We start from the raw sequence: 6,708 nt of genomic DNA, 5'->3' as shown, positions 1-6,708 counted from the left end.
GCAGATTAGTGTCAGCACTTTGGAAAACCATTTGGGAGTACTCACTAAAGCTGCAGTTCCACTTGCAGCATGCGGTAGTCTTCCTGGGTTGTGGTTTCATTTTCTGTGGTTTCAATTACTATGATCAACTGTGATCTGAAAATATTAAATGGAAAATTCCAGAAACAAACAAACAATTGATACATTTTAAATTGTGTCCTCTTCTGAGTAGGTTGGTGGAATCTTGGGCGGTCCCACTGTCTGACCTTGGTCTGGTTTCCAAGATGTTTCTGCTAGGTGCCCACTAGTCACCTAGTACCTGTGTCAGTCATCATACTGGCTGCCATGGTATCATGGTGCTTGTGTTCCAGTAAAACCCCTCCCCTACCCCTTTTTTTTTTTTTTTTTTTTTTTTTACTTAATAATGGCCTAAAAGACAAGAGTAGCATTAGTCAGCTTTATGTCATGGAGACAAAATTCCTGAGAGAAATCAACTTAAACAAGGAAAGATTTATTTTGGCTCAGTTTCAGTTTTTAGTCCACGGCCACTTGGCATTGTTGCTTTGGGCCTGTGTTAAGGAAAACGACACGGCAGAGCCCAGTGCAATGGTGCGCGATTGCCATCTCAGCAACAGGGAGACCGAGGAAGGAGGATCATAAATTAGAGACCAGCCTCAATAATTTAGAGAGGCCCTGACTCAAGACTAAAATAACACCACCACCACCAACAAAAAACAGGTCTGGGAATATAGCTCTGTGGTAGAGCACCCCTGGGTTAAATCCCAGCCCCATAAAACAAAACCACACAACAGCAAAAGACAGGCAGGTCAGACACAGTGGGGCACACCTATAATCCCAGCTACTCAGGAGGCTAAGGCCTGTAGGAGCACAAGCTGGAGGTCAGCCTGGGCAACTTGGTGAGACCCTGCCTCAAAAAAAAAAAAAAAAAGAAATCAAAAGCGCTGGGGATAAAGCTCATTGGTGAAGTGCCCTGGTTCAAGCCCCAGCACTAGCACTGAGATCCTGGAGCAAAGCTGCCTACCTATGGAAGCCAGAAAGCAGGGCGGGGAGGGGAGACGGTGAGAGGAAGAAAGAGAGAGGGAAAGACAAAAGGCCAAGGCCAAAATATACCCCTTAAAGACACATCTTCTTCTACTAGGCCCCACCTCCTAAGGTGTCCACCCCTCCCAATATTCCATCAATTATGAATCCATAAATGGATCGATCAATCCATTTATGAGGTCAGAGCCCCCTGATCCAATCACCCCACCTCTGAACACTGGTGCTCTGGGGATGTTTTCAACACGTGAGCTTTTGAGGGACATTTTAGATTTACACTATAACAAATAGTGATGCTGGAAATTTGAATACGCCAAAGACAAGCCATAAAGTATTTAAGAGAAAAGGTGAATGTTCTTAACAAGGAAAAAAAAAAACTTGAGTGCTGATGTTGCTGAGATCTCCACCACGATATTTTGAGAGTCCACATTCATATAACTTTCATTACAACTTATTGTTATAATTGTTCATTCTTACTATAAGTGATTGTTCATCTTTTATTGCGCCGAATTTATAAATTAAATTTTATCAATTTTTTGTATAGAAAAAAACATCCCCATAGTTTGATGTGAAATGTCCCCCAATGTGTAGAAAGGTTGGTCCTCAGCTGGGTGCTGGGCAGTAGCAGAAGCCTTAAGAGGTGGGACCTGGGGAAGGTCCCCAGATCTTAGGTGGTGTACCCTAGAAGTGGAAGCGGGAACCAACCCTTCCTCCTCCTCTTTCACCTCCCAGCCATGAGGTGAGCAGATTTACTCTACCATGTGCTCCCGCCATGGAGGGCTTCCATGCTCACGAAGCTAAGGGGCCAACTGATCATGGATTGAAACCTCTGAAACTGTTGGCCAAAATTAGCCTTTTCTTTTATTAGTTGACTATCTCAGACACTTGTTTCAGTCCTGGAAAGTTGATTAACACAAATATAGGGGTCTTGGAATGCATCCCCTTAAGATGGGGGAACTACTCTATAACCAAGAGAGATCAGTGCTTATATCCAACAAAAGACATGAATGAGAACACTTTTATTCATAAAAGCCAAACCGTAGAAAGTATTCACCAAAGGGAAAAATACATACTGTGTTCAAGTCACACAAGAAAATAATTATACACAGAAATGAAAAGCAGGGTACTGGGGACTGGAGAATGTATCTCAGTGGTAGAGTGCCTGCTTTGTATTCATGTTCAATCCCCAGCACTCTTCCAAAAAGAGAGCAAAGAATAGACCATTACCTCCAACAACAGGAAGAATGTGACAGACATAATGTTAGTAAAAGAATTTAGATACACTGCTGAGGTCGAAGCTCAATGGTAGAGCACATGCCTGATGTGCATGAGGCCCAGGGTTCAATCCTCAGTACCTTAAAAAAAAAAGAAAAAAGAGGAGTTTAATTACATTTTGTTGCATATGGATTTCTAGTTTTCCTAGCACCATTTGTTGAAGAGGCTATCTTTTCTCCAATGTATGTTTTTGGCACCTTTGACTAATATAAGAAACTGTAATTATGTGGGGTAGTGTCCTCTATTCTGTACCAATGGTCTACTGGTCTATTTTGGTGCCAATACCATGCTGTTTTTGATACCATTGCTCTGGAGTATAGTTTAAGATCTGGTATAGTGATGCTACCTGCTTCACTCTTCTTGCTAAGGATTGCTGGGAATGGAACCACCATTTGACCCAGCTATCCCACTCCTCGGTCTATACCTAAAGGACTTAAAAACAGCATACTACAGTGATGCAGCCACATCAATGTTTATAGCAGCACAATTCACCATAGCTAAACTGTGGAACCAATCTAGATGCCATTTTATAGATGAATGGATAAAGAAATGTGGTATATATACACTATGGAATATTACTCAGTAATAAAAGAGAATGAAATTACAGCATTTGAAGGTAAATGAATGGAGTTGGAGAATATAATGCTAAGTGAAATTAGCCAATCCCCAAAAACTGAATGCTACATGTTTTCTCTGTTATAAGGAAGCTGATTCATAGTGGGTTGACAGGAAGAGCATGGGAGGATTCTATGAACTCTAGATAGGGCTAAGGGGTGGGAGGGAGTGGGCCCAGGAGTATAAAAGATGGTAGAATGAAATGGACATCATTACCCTAAGTACATGTATGAAGACACGAATGGTGTGAATATACTTTGTATACAACCAGAGATTTGAAAAGTCGTGTTCTGTATGTGTAATGTGAATTGTAATGCATTCTGCTGCCATATATAACAAATTAGAATAAAAAAACAAATAATTTTTTCCTTTTAATAAAAATGTTTTCTTTGTTGCAGCAAAAATATATATACTTAAAAGGCCTGTCAGGCTATCTCCAAAGTTACACAGTTTGTTGGAATTCCCCCAAAGAGAAGCTTTATCCTCAAGAATCCAATTTCATAAAAATAACATTCCACCTATAATAAATTACTGGCAGATTTTTCTAGAAGTGGTTACTGGCTGACCCCAGGTATCTGAATAAAGACCATGGCATCTTGATGTTATTTTCATCACGTACTCTTAGAAACAGCTACCCCCTCCGTGGGGGTAAAATGTACCATCTTAGGTCTGCAAAAATTCAGGCTGTACTCTGGCCACTTTCCGGAATTCTTCAGTGTGGGTCTTAGGACACTGCATCTCACACCAACTAGTGGGAATCATCTGAACACCTGATTCACCGTGGGCCACCACCAGACCCAGCTCATTTTTGGCAGTGATCAGCAGGTAGTTGGACTCCGCATCACTTAGATCACTTTGGCCCAAACAATGTCACCTGGGCAGAAACTCTTATAAATTTCAACCTTATCTTTTTCAGATGCTCAGACATCTTCCTTTCTGATAGTTCCTTGGAAGGAGTTCTTCAGTGGTGTGGAGCCCACATATAGGATGCGCACTTTGGCAAAGCATGAGACCTTACAGGTTACAATAGTTCCCACATCTGGAAGTAACTGGGACTCTGCTTCTCTCATCACAGATACCACGGGAAGCGCACTGTTCTTGCTGCTCTTCATCAGGTAGCCTGCAAGTGACGAAAAGATGTAGCCGTGCCGGGTATAGGTGCCGCTGCCAGGGCTGCCCTCCTCCAAATTACACAGACGTTCGCCAGGGATGCAATATCTCACGGGTGTCACCATCAAAACAAATAAATTAAAAAAAAAAAAAGAAAGCTGGGCACAGTGGCACCCACCTGTAGTTCCAGCAGCTTGGGAGGCTGAGACAGGAGAATGGCAAGTTCAACGCCAACCTCAGCAACAGCGGGGCGCTAAGCAACTCAGTGAGACCCTGTCTCTAAATAAAATACAAAACAGGGCTGGGGATATGGCTCAGTGGTTGAGTGCCCCTGAGTTCAATCCCCAGTACCAAAAAAAAAAAAAAAAAAAAGCTGTTAAATTCATGGGTGAATAATATATAATTCCATTCATAAAAAGTTGAAAAGATGATAATTAACCTACAGTGATAAAGTCAGAATAGTGGTTGCTTGGTGGTGTCCATAGAGGCTGATCAGCTAAGAGGAAGCCTGTTGGGTAGCTGGACATTGACGATACACTGTATCTTGGTTTATCTGACAGTTATTTGGGTATGTCTATAAAAATTCAATAGGGAAGGAATATTACAGAGATGAGGGGGAGTTCAAAGGCCTTGCAATTTGAATACTGTACAAGTTGTGCTTTAATAATTCCTTTAAAGAGCTGATATTCTACCTCAAAATAATAGTAAAGTCAGCCAGGTATGGTGATCATGGTGACTCGGGAGGCTGATACAGGAGAACTGCAAATTGAAGGACAACCTGGGCAATTTTGAACCTCCCTCAAAATTAAAAAAAAAAAAAATTAAGGCTGGGGATGTGGCTCAAGCAGTAGCACGCTCGCCTGGCATGCATGGGGTGCTGGGTTCAATCCTCAATACCACATAAAAATAAAAAATAAAGATATTATGTTCACCTAAAAAACCCTAAAAAATAAATATTAAAAAAAACAAAATTTAAAATTTAAAAAAGGACTGGAGATGTAGCTCAGTGGTAAAGAGCCTCTGGGTTCAATCTCAGGTATCAAAATGATAATATTGCGAGGCATGGTAATACATACTTGTAATCCCAGCAGCTCAGGAAGCTGAAGCAGGAGGATCACAAGTTCAAAGCCAGCCTCAGCAATTTTAGTGTGGCCCTAAGCAACTCAGCAAGACTGTTTCGAAATAAAATATAAAAAAGGGCTGTAGCTCAGTTGTTAAGTGCCCTGGGTTCAATCGATGGTACTCCCCTGGGGGGGGGGGAATTCAAGGCCAGTGTTAGCAATTTAGGCCCCTTATTGAGACACCCTGTCTCAAAATAAAAATAAAAAGGACTGGGGAAATGGTTTAGTGGTTAAGATCCCCTCAGTTCAATCTCCAATACCAAAAGGAAAAAAAAAAAGAAGAGGTGTTAAGTGATAAATTTCAATAAATGTAAAGCTTTTACTTGGCTTTATGTGCTTATTTTAGAATCAGGCACTTCATTTTCAAAAATAAGTGTTCTCAGCCAGCCTCAGCAAAAGTGAGGTGTTAAGCAACTCAGTGAGACACTGTCTCTAGATAAAATACAAAATAGAGCGGGGATGTGGCTCCGTGGTTGAGTGCCCCTGAGTTCAACCCCCAATACCCCCCAAAACAAAACAGAAACAAGTGTTCTCATGTGTTTGTCAGTAGAGAAGAGATACCACCAGAAGAGGGTCCAAAGGAACTGCAGAAGGGGGATCTCAACTCAGGAGAAGTGGGTTTCTTAACATACACAATGGAAATTACTTTCAGCATGTGTCAGTAGAAGCAACAGAGATTTATCTAGGAAAGCAGGGAACACACATTCAAGAGAAATTCAAGAGACTCTCTAGGGGTTCTCAGGCTGCTCTTTTAATATGTGAATTTTTTTTTTTTTAGTTGTAGATGGACACCATACCCCTATTTTATTGTGTGCTGAGGATTGAACCCAGTACCTCACATGTGCTAGGCAAGCGCTCTACCCCTGAGCCCCAGCCCCAGCCCTAATATGACATTAAAGTTTGTTCTTTTTAGGGGCTGGGGCTGTAGCTCAGTGGCAAAGCGCTTGCCTTGCACATGTGAGGCACTGGGTTCGATCCTCAGCACCACATAAAAAATAAATAAAGATATAGTGTCCACATACAATTAAAAATTTTTGTTCTTTTAGATACACATGTCAGTAGAATGTGTTTTGACATACATACATGAAGTTCCCATTCTTGAGGTTGTACACGATGTGTAGTTCCACTGGTTGTGTATTCATAGTTGAACACTGGAAAGTTGTCTGATTCATTCTACTGTCTTTCCTATTCCCATCCCCACTCCCTCATTCCCCTTTGTCTAATCCAATGAACTTTTATTCTCCCCTCCACCACCCTTATTGTGTATTATCATTTACAAATCAGAGAGAATTTGGCCTTCGATTTTTGAGGGGATTGCCTTATTTAGTATGAAAGTCTCCAGTTCCATCCATTTACTGGCAAATGCTATCAATTTCATTCTTCTTTATGGCTGAGTAATATTCCATTGTGTGTGTGTGTGTGTATATATATATATATATATATATATATATATATATATATATATATATATCACATTTTCTTAAGCCTTTCATCTGTTAAAGGGCATCGAGGTTGGTTCCATAGCTTGGCTATTGTGAATTGAGCTTCT

At 41.0% G+C, this 6,708-nt stretch overlaps 1 pseudogene; it reads right to left on the bottom strand.

The window, feature by feature from the left end:
- Positions 1 to 3,591: 3,591 nt before the first annotated feature.
- On the bottom strand, positions 3,592 to 4,163 carry LOC113190248 (exosome complex component CSL4-like; annotated as a pseudogene).
- Between the last annotated feature and the right edge of the window lie 2,545 nt (positions 4,164 to 6,708).

Source organism: Urocitellus parryii, chromosome 6 (assembly GCF_045843805.1).
Source record: "Urocitellus parryii isolate mUroPar1 chromosome 6, mUroPar1.hap1, whole genome shotgun sequence".
In the NCBI taxonomy this organism is placed as follows: domain Eukaryota; kingdom Metazoa; phylum Chordata; class Mammalia; order Rodentia; family Sciuridae; genus Urocitellus; species Urocitellus parryii.
The sequence above is the reverse complement of the archived record's forward strand: the minus strand, read 5'-3'. Positions and strand labels throughout refer to the sequence as shown.